The sequence below is a fragment of the Orycteropus afer genome, unplaced genomic scaffold (assembly GCF_000298275.1).
Source record: "Orycteropus afer afer isolate SDZICR_OR568_19922 unplaced genomic scaffold, OryAfe1.0 scaffold00001, whole genome shotgun sequence".
Taxonomy (NCBI): domain Eukaryota; kingdom Metazoa; phylum Chordata; class Mammalia; order Tubulidentata; family Orycteropodidae; genus Orycteropus; species Orycteropus afer.
In genome coordinates, this window is record NW_006921588.1 from 27,030,256 (window position 1) to 27,048,318 (window position 18,063).

The 18,063-nt window shown below is 40.1% G+C and overlaps 1 protein-coding gene across 1 annotated transcript in view; it reads right to left on the minus strand.

The window, feature by feature from the left end:
• MAP3K20 (mitogen-activated protein kinase kinase kinase 20) overlaps positions 1–18,063 on the minus strand; it is a 206,980-nt gene that overhangs the window by 18,087 nt on the left and 170,830 nt on the right. The window lies entirely within an intron of this gene.

Sequence of the window (18,063 nt, forward strand, 5' to 3'; positions counted from 1 at the left end):
TTCGGGCATGTTGTACAGTATTTATACCATGTTCTTTTATTTGAACTGCATAATAATGCTGTAAGTTAGTATTATTTTTTAGAAAACAAATGAGAAAACGAAGCTCAGGAACTTGCCTGAGGTTTCATGCCCAACAAGTGCTGAAGGTGGGATTGTAACAGCACAAGGCTGCCTAACTCCAAAGCTGGCACAGATACTCTAATGCTATCGTTGTTGTCAGGTGCCGCTGACTTGATTTTTAACTCATAGCAAACCTACGTGACAGAACAGAACAGCCCCATAGGGCTTCTAGGCTATAATTGTTATGGAAGCACATGGCCAGATCTTTCTGCCTGTGGTCCGAACTGCCAGCCTTTTGGTTAGTAGCTAAGCACTTAACCACTGCTCCAACAGGGCTCCTGAGAGTCTCCAGTAGGGAATGAGAGGACAGCCTTACTGAACAGCTTTGCAGAGCTCCACAAGTGTGACAAGATAATGACAACAGGCAGGAGGGCGCAGGACTGGTGAAGATGCCACTAGTGCCACCAAAAAAGCAAGTGACACCCTCCCTTCCCTGCAGTGCCTGTTTCTCTGATCTCCCATGTCCAACTTGGAGAAACACAGATCCAAATAATAGGGTTCCAGATCCTTTATTATTTAACATTCTCTTTTTCTCTTATCTAAAAGAAAACCTTTTACCTGAACCATAAAAGAAGATAGCGGCAGAAGCAATAAAACTATAATCAAGGAAGTTATAAGACAAGGGGGACATTATCTATTTCATTAAAAAAGCAGGTACTGCTTGTTACATAGCTGTGAGAAAAGGAATATGCAGTGTTCACCTAAATTGTTAACTTAATTTATCAAATGACCTGACATAACTCCTAGGTATTTTCAGAGCATCCATGATTACATTACTACCTAAAACTAAACCAAACTCACTGCCATCGTGTCGATTCCAACTCATAGCGACCCCCATTGGGTTTCCAAGGCTGTAATCTTTACGGAAGAAGACTGCCTCATCCATCTTCCACAGGGCAGCTGGTGGGTAGTCAAGAAAATTAATCCACAAATAAAGGAATTTCTCCCTTTCTAGTCAATGTCAAATTAACCTGAGACATCCTTTTTGCTATCTAATGTGTTATAGTAGTCAATAAAGATTGTCCACAACTGTGAGGATTTAAATAAGAGCTATTAAATTCTGTAGGACAGAACTGTAGGTGTTAAGATGCTGTGTAAGGCACTCTTAACCAGTCAATCAAATAACATGAATTAAGTCATCAATAATGTCACAGCCAAGCAATAGACAGGCCTATAAGGCTAGAGGGGTATGCTCTCCTTAGAACAATCAGCCACATGAGATCAAAAGGGCAACTTGTACCCAGGGATAAAGCTCTGAAGGCAGGAAGGGATAGGAAAGAAGGACAAACAGAAATGGGAAACACAGGGAGGACGTGGAAAGAGTGCTGTTACACTGTGCGGATTACAATTGACGCCATGAAACAAAATGTGCATGAAATGTTGAATGGAAACCAAAGTTTGCTCTGTAAACTTTCATTCAAATCACAATAGTTTTTAAAAAGTCACCAAAGATAACAAAGCCACAGATTTATGAGCAGAATACAGAGTTTTATATGCATAACTGCTACTTTTGCAGAAACCTGGTAGTGATAAGGTCAGGCAGTGGGCTAAGGGCTTGCATTGAAAAAACCATTCACACTCACCAGGGTGAAGTGTTGATTTTGGCTTTATGTAAGCGACAGAAATGTGACTACTGATTTTTGAGTTAGAAATATTCTAGAGTCACTTTGGATGTCTGTGAACAACTCTTAATCTTGGCTGGCATGAAGACAAAGCAGACAGCTCTGTGTTCTGAGAGATCTTATGTGGCCCCAAAGGATTCCTTTTCCAAAACCATTTCCTCCAGCAGTCTGAAATGCTCCTGGTATTCACTCATTTGGTTTAAAACCGAAAAAAAAAAAAAAAAAAAAAAATTGAAAGAAATAAAAACCAACCTCACTGCCGTAGAGTCAGATCTGACTCATAGCAACCCCTCCTTGGGATTCTGAGGCAGAATCACTGCAGAAGTAGATTGCCCAATCTTCCTTCTGAGGAGTGGCTGGTGGGTTTGAACCATCAGCCTTCAGGTTAGCAGTCAAATGCCTTAGGTACTATGCCACCAGAGCTCCTCATTTGGTTTAAGAGGCCATTTGATCAGGTTTAAGGCCCTGATCAAAAACAACCCAACTCATTGCCATCAAGTCAATTCTGACTCATAGTGACACCTAAAGGACAGAGGACAGAGCAGAACTGCCCTATAGGGTTTCCAAGGCTATAAATCTGTATGGAAGCAGACTGCTTTCTGCTTTCTTCCACAGAGTGGCTAGTGAGTTTGAACTTCCACTTTACCCACTATCTCCAAGGCCTTGATGGTCCCTATTAAAATGGCAATGATATGGAAAAACAGTTATATATACATCAGGCCATTATTGGGGAAGCAGTGAGGTGTGAAGTGAATGGTCATAGGTTTAAATTCCTACTTTAAAGTCATAGTTTTATTACCTTTTTTCCCCCCCTCTACCAACTTTAGCCAAGTTATGTAATCTTTCTGAACCTCAGGGTTCTTTATCCACAGTTGATATGTTGTATAAGAATTAAACGAGGTAATGTGTACAAATCAATACACAGCATCAGAGGAGCACTAGTGGCACAGTGGTTAAGGGCTTGGCTGCTAACCCTAAGGTCAGTGGTTTGAACCCAGCAGTGTTTCTGCAGGAGAAAGATGTGGCAGTTCATTTCTGTAAAGATTTACAACTCTGGAAAGCCTATGGGACAGTCCCACTGTGTCTTATGGTGCCACTATGAATTGGAATCAACTCAACAGCATTGGGCTTGGCTTTTTGGTTTTTTATCTAGTTTTATGCTACAGACAAATTAGGACTCATAAAGAAGTAATTATTGGTAACACTAACATGGTAAAGTTGTTCATCAAACTAGCTGGCTTATCATCCAGCAGAGATCTGTGGGGAAGAGACAGAGGGCAAGTGAACTGTGATGGACAGGAAGGCACAAAGAGAGATCTAGAATAGGATCCTGCCAGAGGCCAGCTGGGTCAGATCACCGCCTGGGACTCCAGGGACACTGACTAACCCTGGTACCAGGAAATGTTAGTGTTGAAAAAAAAAGGAGGTATAGCCAAGTGGCAACATAAAAATGAGTGTTTTTATGAACTAGGCGGAAGGAGTAAACTTGCACCTTCTTACACACATGGATTATATTATACCAATTCTGCCCTTCCCTGCTTTAACAGATTGATGCAGCCCTCACTAGTAAGAACCACCAGACATCAGAGGTTACACATGGCTATTAAATGTGACGACCAGGGAGCTTTATGTTGGATAAAGAAACTGAAGCACAGAGAAATCAGGTAATCATAGAAAATTAGGCAATTTGACCTATATTTCTTTTTTTTTTTTAAATTTATTTTGATTTGGGTGAAGATTTATAGAGTAAATTCACTTTTAATTTGACCTATATTTCACACATAGTAAGTGGTGTTCAGATTTGAACCAAGGCAGTCTATTGACACTATGAAGAGCAGGACCCTCAGTTTTTTTCTGAATCCTGAACTTACCCTTTATTGTGGATTGAATTGTATCTCCCCAAAATATGTGTTGGAATCCTAACCCCTATACATGTGGATGTAATCTAATCAATGTAATGTAATCACCTTCCATAATGTCATCTAATGTAATTCAGTCAGTCTCAGTCATGTCAGTGTAGTGTGGATCCCAAACCAAATTACTTCTGAGTTATAAAGGAGCAGTACCGACACAGAGACATGTGTGACATGTGGGAAGGGAAGACTGAAGCTATCGCTGGAGGCAGGTGCAGCTACAAGCCTGGGAACAACAAGGATTGATGTCAGCTACCAAAACCTGAAATAGACAAAGAAGGACTCCCTCCTACAGCACATTGAATTCAGACTTCTAGCCTTCTGAACTGTAAGAAAATAAATTTCTGTTCTTTAAAGGCACACACCTGTGGTATAGGAGCTCTGGTAGCATAGTGCCTAAGGTATTTGACTGCTAACCAGAAGGCTGGCAGTTCAAACCCACCAGCCACTCTTTGGAAGGAAGATGGGGCAATCTACCTCCGTAGTGATACTGCTTCAGAGACCCAAGGAGGGGTCGCTCCGAGTTGGATCTGACTCGACAGTGGTGGGCTTGGTTTGGTTTGTACTTGTGGTAAATGTACCACAGCAGCACTAGGGAACTAAGGCAGCCTTGTGACAGGCTGGCAAAAGTAACGATTACAGGGCAAGGGAATCCCGTCTTCCCAAAGTAAGTATTAAACTTTCACTTAAATCACAATGAAGAAATTATTAAAGTTATGTAAATTTGCCCTAAAAAATATAAATATTAAAGGCCAAAATAGCAAGTAGTCCAATTATCCTGGTGGATTCCTTGGCAGTCTCCACAGCAGAGACTGAAATTCTGAGTCTCTTAAGGTAGTGTAGGGCCTAAGGCATTTGACTGCTAATTAGAAAGCTGGCGGTTCAAATCCACCAGCCACTCCTCGGAAGGAAGATGGGGCAATCTACTTCCGTAGTGATACTGCCTCAGAAACCCAAGGAGGGGTCGCTATGAGTCGGGTCCGACTCGACGGCAATGGGTGTAAGTCCAACAAAGCCAACTTTCCCTCTACTGTTGAAAAAGATCATTGTTAAAAAGCTCAAATGGTACTGCTCTACTGTTTAAAAGGTGCCTTTTCTTGATTTATCTAGTGAGTATTTGGGATCACAACACTTCCCTCTGTCCTTCGCTTAAGCTGGTGGCTTTGTTGCCAGTCATGACTCTCACTTTCCAAATAGGGTGAACCAAGTTCTGCCAAGTTGCAGAAGCAAAAGCTTGGGGCCAGGTCTTCACTATCATTCATGGCTTTTTATTTCATAACTAGATTTGTATCCAAAAGAACCTCCCCACTGTTCCAATTTGTATCTTTGATGCACAATTATAGGGAATGCTAATTAGTACAGGGCCAGAACTCGCCCCTGGGAAGTTCTTTTGCCAGGGCTTAAATACGGGAACTCTTCTATTAGCTGGCTAATCTAACTCTCCGTGCAAATCTGCAAGAACCTACAAAGTCTTCTGAGAACTGGGAGAGGAGTTTTCATGTTTGAAACTGCTGAATAGTATGGCAGTTCTGTTGGCTGTCCAAGATATGTGCCATTTACTTAGGCAGCTGCTGAAATACCTGGATAATTTAGGAGCAAGTGTATGGTTAATGGAGGATGAGAAAGCATTCCATGTGAACTGCTTTAGCATTGCCAATTATGTGAAAATTTTTTCTGAATTAAGTTACTGGACAAGTAAAAAGAAACTCTTATACTGTGAGAATAAAATGCTAAACAACTCTCAAGTAATGCCAAAATAAGAATCTTTTTGTGACAAATCACTACCGTACTCTTTGCAAGCTGTTTAAAATTCTTTGGAGTTAAAAGCTAGTCAAGTGACTCCAAACTTAGACATTGTTCTCTTCCTTTTAAAAGAAAAGAAGGAAGGAAGGAAGGTAGGAAAAAAGGTATGAAGGAAGGAAGGAAGGAAGAAAAGAAGGAAGGAAGAAAGAAAGGATCAACATACAGGTAATTTTCCAAATGGAAAAGTGAATTGAAGGTAGAACAAACATTAAACTTCAAATATTGTTTTTTTTTCAGTTCTGGGCAATACGAAGACAACAATCTTTCTCCCTTTCTAACAAAATTTTATTGCCAATATGAACTCTATGGATGAAATCTTAAAAAAGTAAGACCAATATTATTGAGACTATTCTAGAAAGAAACAGATTCCAAAATTAGATTTTCAGGCTTTTGTACATCAATCACCTTTCCCTGAAGCTTGGAGATATTTAAAATTTTTTAAATGCTTTTTTAAAATTGAGGTATAATTTGCATGTAATAAAATGCATAGGTTTTATATGTACCAATGAATCTTGATAAAAGTACATACCTGTGTAACCACCAAAACTAACAAGATACTTCCTTTACCCCAGAAAGTTCCTTTCTACCCTTTCTCCCAATCCCCCCTCTTCAACAAGGCACCCCCTGTTCCAATTTCTATCACCATGGATTGGTTTTGCCTATTCTAAAACTTAAAACAAAACTTGAACCTTACAATGTACCCTTACTCATCTGACTGCTTTTGCTCAGCATGTTTTTGAGATTTAAAGTTATGTAACCACCACATGTCCCCAATATTTAATCCCCACAGTCTTACCCTGATATACATGGTAAACCAAAAAACCAAATTCACTGCCATTGAGTTGTTTCCGAGTCATAGCGACCCTCACTGGGTTTCTGACGCTGTAAATCTTTACGGAAGTAGATCGCCCAGTCTTCCTTCTGCGGAGCAGCTGGTGGATTTGAACTGCTGACTTTCCGGTTAGCATTCAAGTGCCTTATCCACTACGCCACCAGAGCTCCTGTTATAGATGAGGAGACTGAGGTTCAGAAAACGTGAGGCCTTGTGCAGCAAGGGCACTAGGCTGCACTGGGACAGGAATCCGAGTCCTGGCTATGCCAAGTCTAACCATAAAGACATTGGTCTTTTAAAATCACCACCACCACTCCATCCCTCCTCCAATCAGTGGAGCACAAGTAAATGACCTGCCAGTGGTCTAGGTGCTAGCGAAGCGGCCCCTCACTTTTGAAAAAGGCCTGCACTGAGGAGACATTCCAAAATATAACGTCCGAAGGTCGGGATAAATTTTTTATGATTGAAGAGAGAAAAACAAGGGAAATAGCTTCTTAGCAGGTCACTGAGTGTTGCAAAATGTAAGGAGTAACACAAGATGAGATAAAAATACGACAAAATGTTGGTCCTGCTGGTCATACATTAAAAGTAGTAAGATGTTGATGATTTAGGCCTCTGAAGACTCCTTCGCAAGCTTTGCCATTATCTAGCTCAGCTGCTGAAACCTGCTGTTTTAAAGGCAGGAGAGTTGCACATCCCGTGATAGCACCTGGGTTATTTATCATTATGTATAACCCCGCTACACTATATTTTATTATGCTGCCTTTAAAAGGAAGATAATACAAGTATGGTTAATTTGCTTCTCTTCTTTATCTATACAGTGTCATGACCCACCGCGGCTTTGTCCCATGAGATTTGTTTTTCAACCCCAAAGAAATCCATAAGAAACTCTCCCTAAAAATTCCATTAATAACCTCTTTCAGCGCACATAGGTTGCAGGGTCTGGAACTAAGAATGTTTTAATCTCTTCAGCAAAACAATGTCTCATAATGATGTACGGGACTATTGCTGTACTGATGAAGAATCATACATAATTCAGCACCTTTCACTTGGCACCACTGTGATATCCTCATTAGTCGTGGCTCACAGTGTCTGTCAGATGGTGTCCATGCGAACGCAGGCATTATATTGTCTTTGAGATGTGCAGCTGCTTCCATGACACTGCCAGTATATAAAAACATGACGCCAGTTTGTTTTATTTAGTGCTAAACCTTCCAGTTTGTAAAAACAAGGCTGACACAGAGCCTGACATGAGGCAGTGAAAATAATTAGCTCTCATTTTCTCAGCCTCCTATTTCCTTCTCCCTGCTGTGTTCTCTTTCCACTAAACCACCACATGTCAGTCGAAATGGGAGGCAATTAGTGGGCTCATTTCAGTCCCCACAACTGTGCTGAAAAGAAAGTATTTATGATGGCACAATGAACAGCTGAAAGATTAAATAACATTTGCCTTTTGAAAAGAAAATGACTTCTAGCTAAATGGGCAATTTTTGATTATTCTCAAACAAGCTTAGAGTAGTTGGTTTTTAAAATACAAGAAAGGAAAATGAGTCATTTTTAGGTGAAAGAATCAAATAAAACTTGACACAGTAATGCAAATAACTGATGTTTTATTGCAAAATATGTAAATGCGTTCTACCCTTAACAATGGCCTGTGTCTAAGGTCAGGGCAGATCGGTGCCAACTAGACACCAGTGGAGATAAGGTTGTTATAGGCCCTTTTTGGGGGGTTGTGATGAGAGTTATGTATGAAAAGGGGACTTCAGGGATGATGTTAAAATACAGTGAAACAAACCAAGTGAGATACACTTTCATATCATGTATTACCCACTTGACTACCTAGAATGGTTCAGATGTTAGCTGACACGTTTGGAAAGGGCTTTTTCTTTTTTTTCATTCTTTCCTTCTTTTTCACTGTTTGAAATTGGAAGGTAGCAGGGATTCATCCTGGACAAAAAGAATAGTAAGTTTGGCTATTGGTTTTTGAAAAAAACAAGAATCTGTTATCTCAAAACAAACAAAGAAGAATCTATCGTCTCAGACTGGGTTTCTTAACCAGTATAGAAGGTGATCTGGCTTATCCAATCACAGTTTATATTTTTCTTTTCAATTTTGGGAAATTTATTGCAAATAAACTTTTATTTAAGACCCTCTCTATATAAAAATAGCTGCTCTACTTGCCAATTTCTTTTCCTCTTACCTTCCATGACCCAAGAGGTGACTCTAAGAAATACAATTTTGAAAAATGAACTGTTGTAGTTCATCAGCCTTGTTTACCAGTTACGCTATTCTCAACACAAATCCCAATGTCCAGAATTGATACAGCTATATACATCCTCGACTTTCCAACATAATGCTTTGAAGGTCATCCCAATGATCAGTCCCTTTCATAGTCGTCAGAACTCAAGATATAATTTTTGGTTCAGAAGCTACACATCATTATAAGCACCAGTCTCCTGTCCCTGTACAACTTGCATATCCCCAGAGGCTTCTGAAAACTTGCTTCTAAAAGCAAAGAATTCCTCTATTATTGTGAACAACTGTGGTTGTCATCATGAAGTCACCAACTTATGACTGTTCCAAAAATTTTTCTTAGATAGTCACAATTTTAAGTTTTGTTCTTTTGTCTCCACAAATACATTTTCTTCTCTTTTTGGAACATTTTATTGTGGTTTGGGTGAAAATTTACAGAGCAAATTCATCTCCATTCAACAATTTAGACACATTTTGTTTTGTGACATTAGTTGCAATTCCCTTAGTGTAACAGCACTCTTCCCATTTCCTCTTTGGGTTCTCCATTTCTGTTAGCCCATCTTTCCCACGCCTCCTGCCTTCTGAACTTTGCTTTTGGCAAATGAGGCCTTTTTGGTTGATAGAGCTTATGTTCCTCACAGGCGTTACTCATCACTTTATGGGCCTGTCTATTGTTTGGCTGAAAGGTGATCTCAGTTAGTGGGTTCAATTCCAGGTTTGAAGCATGTGTAAGGGCCATAATCTTGGGCATTCTATCAGTCTCTCTCAGACCGTAAGTCTGGTCATTTTTATGATTTTGAATTTTGTTTTACATTTTTCTCCCACTCTGTCCAGGGTCTTCTACAGTGATTCCAATCAGAGCAGTATCCATAAATACATTTTGTTTTTATGAACTTGAATCCCATTTTTTTGTTCATATAATATGGTCTTTGTATTTGTATGAGACAATGACCAGCCAAAGAAACCTAAGCCAACAGGAGACCAGGGTTCTCTTTAAGCTAACCACTGTATTATTATAGCTGGTAACCAACAGAAATGTGTTTATAATTTATTCAAGCCTATGTTTGATCATGTATACTTCAGCCCTAGTCTCTGTTTTAAAAAGAACTCATAATCTTGATGTAAAAGACCAAGAGTGATACAATAGTGTGTTGGAGTCAGTCAGTGAACCAACTGCACACATCTCTTCCCAACTCCAAGTTTAATAACATCAGCTTGGGAATGTGAAATCGGCTATGGAGTACTTATACCATGGAAATCTGCAAATGCTACAAACCAGGGCTGTATTCTCTAGTTGTCAAACATTTCCTGCCATCCCACTGTCTAGACATGGCTGTCAGTCTATCAGCAAGTATGTACTGAGCACTTCTTCCACTCTGCTCTAGTTTGACAAATGGCTGCCCAACCATTTGACAAAGTACACAGCCATACTCTGTAATCAGACATCGACAGAAAGTTATATAGTTGTAAAATTCTGAACTGCATTTGCTTCTTTGCTGTCAAGGAAAACTTACATTTCTTACAGGACTCTGCCCTTGCAAGCTTATATACTTAGGCACACAAACATGTGTGTATAAATATCTTTTTCCCTCCAAAAAAAAAAAAAAAAACACAATTGTTCATGGGAAATAAACTTCCCTACACTGAATTTTTAACAAGCACAAGATATAGCAAAGAAAAGGGTCCTCTGAGCTGTTCTGAAATTTACAAAAGGTATTGGGTTTTTTACTTCGTGACAAATTCCTTTCCTTTGTGCCCTGCTATTTTATTCATGTTTATCTATCCATTTATAAAAATTACACAATAGGGGAAAAAAAGCCCCATTTGACAGTTTTTGATATTTATAGTGCTTGGAGAAAGGGCCTGGAGATTCAATTAAGTTTATTAAATGCAACATTTTATAAGCATTCTAATAAAAAAAGACCTAAAAGCACAATACAAGTGGCAAGCATTTGTAAGAAGCAGGCTTTTTAACCTACAGCTGTAACTCCTAGAAAAGTAGAACTATTGACTGAATTTCTTTTGGTGGTGAGTGGGAGAAGGGGAAAGGTGCTAACAAATGAGAGGTGTGGAAGGAGGGAGAGAGACAAAGGTGGAAGGGAAAAGCCGCCTAGTGGTAACTTGCCAGGAGTCCCTGAGTGGGGCAAACGGTTAAGTACTTGGCTACTAACTGAAAGGCTGGTGGTTTGATTCAGGAAAAAGGCCTGACACTTTGGTCATGTTATCAAAAGGGGCCAATTTCTGGAGTAGGACATCATGCTTGGTAACATAGAGGGTCAGCAGAAAAGGGGAAGACCCTCAAGAGATGGACTGACAGAGTGGCTGCAACGATGGGCTCAAGCACAGCAATGACTGTGAGGATGGTGCAGGACCAGGCAGTGTTCCCTTCTGTTGTCACTATGAGTTGGAAGCAACTCATTGGCACCTAACAGCAATAATCGACTTTAGAAAGCCATAGCCATCGATAACCCTACGGTGCGTAGTCTATTCTGAAACATCTGGAGTTACCAGGAGTCGATCAGAATGCTTCTGACAGCAAATGCTTTGCATGTGGGATAGCCTTCCTCTGTGATGGCAGCAGTTAGTTCTGCTTCCATTTCTTCAAAACGTTCCTCTCATTTTCTCTTCTTGGTTCCTTTGCCACTTCAAAATACCTCTCAAGAGGAAATCAGAAGTGATGGTCATTTGGAAGGGGGGTGGCCTGTGTCTGCAAGCTTGACCCACCCCCCCCATTCAGGGGTCCGTGTAGACCGGGTGTTGGGAAAGATAAGGTACTGTTTCCATCACTTCTCCCCTAACGTCAGTCTCTTATCTATGGCGGGTAATCATTTCAGACACACAGGAAACCAGCTTCAACCAGATTTCCTTTGCCTCCTTGGAGAGGAGGAAATAAGGCCTGAGGGACAAAGCCTGTGGCTGTTCAGCAGTCACAGGGAATGGAAGACTCCCCAGTGTCTTCACAACTCTGCTTTTGAATTTTTATGATGCAAACTCTCAAAAAGGTCTTGGTGAGAAAACTGCTGGGTGATTTGATAGTTTATTCCTTGGCAATTTGAGAATCAATATTCCTGACTGGTGAGCTTGTAAGAGTTATAATAATAAACACTATGCAGCTGAATATTTCATAAAAAAAAAAAAAAAGGCTTGTTGCCACCTGGGGAGTGTATGAAGTTGTCTGAGATTCTGGAAGTCATTTTCCTTTTGGGCCAAGTCAAGGGCCTTAGATTATAAAACACAAGGCACTTTCTCCACGAAACAAAAATAGTGGGACTATAGTATTAAGTGACCAAGAAAACATTTCTTTATCACTAATATATCTATTTTGGGAGATGGTAATACTTTCTAAGAGTCATCTGACACACTGGGTAAGGCCCTGGGCTTGGAAGTGGGAGACACTAGATCTGCCCTTCACTAAGCTAAGACTCTGGGCAAAGACTTCCTTTCTCTCCTGCTCAGTTTCCTCATGGGAGTAAGATGGGGAAAATACTGCCTATCATGTTAGGTTGTAATCATTACATGAGAAAAATGTTTGCAAAGTACTTACCACAGTGTCTGCCAGAGATAGGAAATAATAATAATAATCAACATTAACATTCCAAGCCCAAAGCATTCAAGCTGAGAAAGATCCAATTTCTGCCAGGTTGACTGTCGTAACTTCAAAGTTGCCTCAACATACAATGCTATTTAAATTAATAATTAAACTTACTCTTTAAAAAAGGAAAAAATACCTTTCTCTCTTATTACAAATATGCTATTTGTTCACTGCAGAAATGCTGTGTTTTGTTTTTTTCTTGCTGCAGTTAGTTGGCCTTGAGTTGGTTCTGACTCATGGTAACTTTATATGAGACATTGTCCAGCCCTGCACCATCCTCCAGATCATTAGTATAATTGAGCCCATTGTTGCAGCTATTGTGTCAATCAATGTCACCGAGGGTTTCCCTTGTTTTTGCCGACCCCTTACTCTACCAAACAAGAGGTCCTTTCCTAGTGATTGATCTTTCCTAACGATGTGTCCAAAGGAAGCAAGGTGAAGTCTTGCAATCCTTGCTGTAAGGAGTATTTTGGCTGTACAGAGGTCAAGTAAATGGGTACAATGAATTATTTAAATTACTAGTCTAATCATAATGCTTTCTCTGCCAAGTTGTTTTAAAAAGGAACGGATAACGGACACTTGGTTTGTGGAAGAACTCTTGCAGGGTTTATAGGGCTGGAATCTGGTCAGGTCCTGCTTATCCAGAGGGGTATGGCAGTAAAACTGAGATCTGTGTGCTCTTTCATCTTATGGGGAAGGGTCATGACAGTGCCACTTGACTATGTAGTAGGCACGCACACTCAAATATGAGTAGCTTTCTTAGGTTCTGTGAATTAACCCCACGTAAGGGATTTCACCTTTGTGTCATAGTCCATCTGGTTATAAAATTAAGCTAAGAAAAAAGAATTTAATCTGAATTTTTGGGACAAAATGTTGACAGGTCTTACAATAAAAGTTTTATTTTCTTTGCTTTTGTTTTCCCTCTACATCTCTCTGTATTTTCTGTATATATGGTCAAATTTCATTGTTTGGTCTTAGTAGGCCAAACTAGGAATTTTTCCCCCAAGTTCCAGAAATGACATACCAATTTTAGGGAGTAGTTAGCTGGCGGCCCTTCTCAAATGCATAGGAAAAATGTGGTTACTATTTTCATGATAAAGTTACTGTCCTACATTATTCTCAATGGGTGCCATTAAAACACAACTTTCATTTTACTTGTAAAAGAAAAAGTCAAAGAGTCAAGCAAATGCCTCAGATATGCAACCTCTTAGGTGTGGAGAGGACTTCCAAAGCTCCATTTTCCTTTTGTAAAGCTTATTCTAGTTATGGAGAGGGGGATGGACACAAAGATATGCCCTTTTCCTTGAAAACTGGTTTATGAGAACTCAGTTAATTGGGATTTTGAGTAAGTCTTTTTTGGGGGATGGGATTGAGGATTCTACCTTTAAAGGCCAAGGTAACGAAGTTTTCATGTTGGGAAGTAGAAGTTCAAGTCAAAGAATATTTCTGAGAAAATATTTCATAATGTTAAGGCATAGGGGATATATAACTGGGTAGTTAAGAACTAGGCAGTAATTTATTCTAAGACTATTTTATGCACATTTATAGGCTTAAATATCTTGGATCAGGTATGAGAACTAGCACAATTTTAATACAAACCCCAAAAAACCCACTGCTGTCAAGTCAATTCCAACTCATAGTGACCTCCATTGGGTTTCCGAGGCGGCAAATCTTTATGGAAGTAGATGCCCAGTCTTGCTTCTGCAGAGTGGCTGGTGGGTTTGAACCACCAACCTTCTGGTTAGCAGTCAGATGCCTCAGGCACTGTGCTACCAGAGCTCCTCTTTAATACAACCAAAGGCACTGATAAAAGAATTTCCAGCCTCAGTTCTGTCCTGGCTTAACTCTAGGCTGGTCACACACTTGCTCTTGCTACCTGTTTCCTAATCAGCAATAGTAATGTGCCATATGTATCTCACAGAAATGCCAAGAGGCTAAATGACATGACATTTATGAAATATAGCCAGTCCCCATGTTATGAACAAGATTTGTTCCTAAGTGTGTCTTTAAGTCCAATTTGTAGGTAAGTTAGAACAGGTGCATACAGTTCTTATTTACCCTTACTTTGGTGCAAGAAAATGCTTAAACGATTTTCAGTGATTTAAAAGCTGCACATGCTACAAGTGAAAGTGACATGATGAAGAATTTGCTGCAAATTGGGGTTGGTTCAATTGTTTCAAAGTGAATGCAAATTTACATAACATTAAAAAGGGCAAGTATAGGTGTCTGCAAATCGAATGTTCATAACCCGGGGACTTACTGTATCTGGAACTCTTTGAAAAGAAGTATTCTCTAAGGATAAGATCTAAAAAGTATATCCAGGAAATTATTCACAAATGTCCATCAACCTCTGTGAGTCCCAGTTCAAAGTTGATCCCTCAGAAAAAGCTTTTCCCAATTAACCATTCTAGGCACTTTATATTTTTAGCACTTTGACAATACATCCACATTAGATCTTTTGATATACTTTATGATATCATCTAGCGAGGTGCACACATTAGAAGCCTAGACCCATCCTGGCTCCTCCGTCTCGCCCACCCCGAACTGCAGCTGGTCACACCGTTTGATCAATTCTATCTCTGTGTCCTTGGACTCATGCTCCTGCCCACAGTGCTGCCATTTCCTCAGCGCCTTGTCACGTTTCAGCTGGTTGTCTCCACTGCCTCCTCATTGGTTTTTCTCACTCTAGCCTGAACTCTTTCTGATTTTTCCTCCTTTGAGAGAAGTTTTAATAACATAAATCTGATTCTGTTTACTCTCTGCTTAGACATTTTCAAACACTTTAGCTGAGCATATAATATAGCTCATTATTTGGTCTCCAGTTACCTGTCTGGCCTTAATTCTCATCACATTACTCTCTCTGCTCCACATTAAATCTTCCTAGAGGGAGTGATGTTTAAACTGAGTTGGGAGGTACCATAGAAGATTTCTCTGTATTTTTCTGGCTTCATGACTCTGAGCTTTTTGCACATGCTATTCCTTTTACCGGGAGCTCTGGTAGCATAGTGCCTAAGGCACTTGACTGCTAACCAGAAGGCTGGAGGTTCAAACCCACCAGCCACTCCTCGGAAGGAAGGTTGGGCAATCCTACTTCCGTAGTGATACTGCCTCGGAAAGCCAAGGAGGGGTCGCTATGAGTCGGGGCCGACTCGACGGCAAACAACAACAACAACAACATTCCTTTTACCAGGAGCTCTGTAGCTTAGTGCCTAAGGCACTTGACTGCTAACCAGAAGGCTGGTGGTTCAAATCCACCAGCCACTTCTCGGAAGGAAGGCTAGGCAATCTACTTCCGTAGTGATACTGCCTCGGAAACCCAAAGAGAGGTCACTGTGAGTCAGGCCCAACTCGAGGGCACATAACAACAACAACAACAATATTCTTTTTACCATCAACATCCTGTCCTTACCTAATAATTCCTAATGGTTTTTAAAATTTAGTGCAAGCATCTTTTCTACCAAGAAGACTTCAAAACCTTCTCCTCACCTTTTCCCCCATGTGTTTGAGAAGCTGATCCAGTGAGCTTCCTTAAAATGATGTAAACATTCATCTGTCTGTACTATTACCATCCACTAATCTTGTCTATTTCTCCCAATACACTGTGGGTTCCTTGCAGGCCAGGATTACATCCTTTGATTTTGTATTCTCAGCATCTACCATAGAGTCAGGCACATAGCAGGTCCTCAATAAAATTCTATTGAATGAATGAATGGAATTATTACTTTAAATGGGTGACTAAGCTACAGCAAAATATCAAAAGTTGTGATGTCTCAAGATCTTATTGATAATCTATGACTCAAGATATCTACACAATGATGGCCATTAATAGACCTTATATTTGGTCTCCAACATCATCTATAACTTCTGATTTTTACTAAAAGATGTATTTTTCAAGTTTCCACCTTAACTATTCCTTTCTTCAGTAAGTAATTATTTCCTTTTGAGAACTCTCTTGAAAAGTCTCTTCCAAGGAAAAATTCTCCCTCATCATTCACCAACCTACGAACCATAAAATGGTTTAAACAAAGAGTACTCATTTGTTTCCTATAGGATGAAGTTCGTGGTGCTCCCAACTACAGAATTTCAGGGTTAGAAAGGTCCTTGGTTGCTGACAGGGAGAGAGAGGCACTTACTTTGCCGCCTCCAATTTGATAGGTGCTTCTTACAATAAGAATGAACAGACAGTGATCTATCCACAGAAGAAAAAGAGAAGAGTTCATATGTAAGAAACCTGTATCTGGAGCACCTTCTTTCAGCAAACCAAGTTCTGGGGCCAAAACAAAGGAAATAAAGATTTGCATTCACCAGAAACATCAATGTATCTACAGTGGTGCAGGCAAGACACTCTCTGTCCAGTGTCTAGAAAGAGGCGTCTTTGAAATCCCAGGTGAAACTCAATTCCTTGTGACAATTTCAGACCATCGCAAGCACTGTTCTGAGGAATGGCCTGGGGGTAAGCAGGGTCTTATTAATGAAGGCCAGCTAGAGAGCTGAAACTACTCCAGCTCTGCCAGAGCAACCAACTACAGGTCATGAGGACAAGTAAGTGCTGAAGAGGTCTTGATCCTACAAAGGAAAAGTACTAATAATACTAGCAGTAGTTAAGAGCTTGGGTTCTGGAGTCAGAGCAAAAAAAAAAAAACCAAACCAAACTCACTGCTGTGGAGTCAATTCCTCCTTCTGATGCTTGCTAACCATGTAACCCTCAGGTAAGTTATTTCCTTATTCGTAAAATGGTGGGAAAAAGCATCTATACCTCATTACTGCATACCTGGTAGACAATACATGGTCACTTAACAGACGTCATCATTATTATTAGATATCTATGGTAATTGAAACTAATACAACCTATTATAATTCTAATTCATATACAAACTAAGCCAAGTAATTTTTCTAGACTCTAAAAATGACATAAAGTGAAAGCCTGATTGAATGAGTGTTGATTAAATGTCCTGCTGTATTATTTAGAGCTGATAATGTAGGTTTCCATATTGCCTACAGTTTCATTCTGGGTACAGAAAGTCCTCAGGTTATGAACATCTGACTACTTACAACTCATACCCAACTGTCATTGAATTGCTTGTGAGTCATAGTGACCCCCGATTGGATTTCCAAGGTATCAATCTTCACGGCAGCAGACTGTGGAGCAGTCTGTGGAGCAGCTGGGAGGTTCGAAACACAGCCAAATGCCTTAACCACTACACCACCACAGCTTTTAGTGACAATTCATACTCGCCCTTTAATGTTATATAAATGTACCCTCACTTTGTAAGACTGAACCAACCTCTCCTCGAAACAAATTCTTCATCACAATCGCCTTCACTTGCTGCATGTGTAGCTTTTAAATCATTGAAAAGGTTTGCACTAAAAAAAACAAACTCACTGCCATCGAGTCAATTCTGACTCATTGTGACCCCCCTTGGGTTTCCAAGGCTGTAAATCTTACAGAAGTAGATTGCCCCATCTCCCTTCCATGGAGCAGCTGGTGGGTTTGAACAACTAACCATCTGGTTAACAGCCAAACGCCTTATACACTACACCACCAGAGATTTCTTGCACTAAAGTAAGGCTAAATAAGAACCATATGCACCTGTTCTGACTTATCTACAAATTTGCCCTAAAGACACTTAGGAATGGATCTTGTTCATAACTAGGGGTTGCCTGTATTTTAAAACTGATTTTCCACAAGAAACAGGAATCAACAAGCTGAGATGCCAACCCCTCATCTCCACCCCACCCCACCCCCACTTCTCTGTGGGTTTCCGTATGAATTTGGGTGAGCTCATACAAGACTCTTCAGCTGATCGACAAAGTCAAATCCCTAGATTTGATTACAGAGACTGCTGGCAGGCTTTCAGCTAAATTCTATTTTATAAAGCCTACAAATTTACTCAGAATTTGTAGGGGGTGGTGGTAAATAAAACCATG